At 54.8% G+C, this 818-nt stretch overlaps 1 protein-coding gene across 1 annotated transcript in view; it reads right to left on the reverse strand.

Annotated features, from left to right (window-relative positions):
* ENDOG (endonuclease G) overlaps positions 1 to 818 on the reverse strand; it is a 5,204-nt gene that overhangs the window by 3,388 nt on the left and 998 nt on the right. The window lies entirely within an intron of this gene.

Here is an 818-nt window from a genome sequence, read left to right on the forward strand (position 1 = left end):
GGGGTCCCCAACCCCTGGGCCACGGACTGGTACCAGAACTGGGCCACACAGCAGGAGGTGAGCACAAGGCCAGCAAGGGAAGCTTCATCTGTATTTACAGCCATTCCCTATTGATCGCATGGCAGCCTGAGCGCCGCCTCTTGTCAGATCAGTGGCAGCTGGAGATTCTCATAGGCGTTGGAACCCTAAGGTGAACTGCGCATGTGAGGAGGTTGCACGCTTCTTTTGAAAACCTAATGCCTGATCTGGCATTATCGCCGTCACCTCCAGATAGAACTGGAATAGATTGGAGGAAAACAAGCTCAGGGCTCCCACGGATCCTACATTACTGTGAGATGTATATTTCACTATATATTACAATGTAATAATAATAAAGTGTACAATAAATGTAATGCACTTGAATCATCCTGAAAGCCGCCCTCACCCACCAAGCCGTGGAAAACCTCTCTTCCACGAAACCCGACCCTGGTGCCCAAAACGTTGGGCGCTGAGGTTCTACAACAGACAGTCTGCCTTCTGCTGTGTGGCACTGTGCCCATCACTTTGCCTCTGTGAGCCTCAGCGCCTCATCACTACCGCAGGAGGAAGGTGAATAACGGTATCATCCCCATTTTTTTAGACGAGAAAGCGACGCTCAGGGAGGTGCCCAGGGTTCGCAGTTGAAGCTCAAGCCCTGGTCGGCCTGCAGAGCCTGTGCCTGGAGCCCAGTGCTCCTCTCTCCCGTCACGGGATGTCACTGCGATGCCTGACCGGGGGCGCGTTGGGCGGCTGCCCCGTTCTGCAGAGGAACAAACCGAGGCCCCGAGAGGCCAGGCGCC

The sequence above is a fragment of the Mandrillus leucophaeus genome, unplaced genomic scaffold (assembly GCF_000951045.1).
Source record: "Mandrillus leucophaeus isolate KB7577 unplaced genomic scaffold, Mleu.le_1.0 Scaffold109, whole genome shotgun sequence".
Classification (NCBI taxonomy): domain Eukaryota; kingdom Metazoa; phylum Chordata; class Mammalia; order Primates; family Cercopithecidae; genus Mandrillus; species Mandrillus leucophaeus.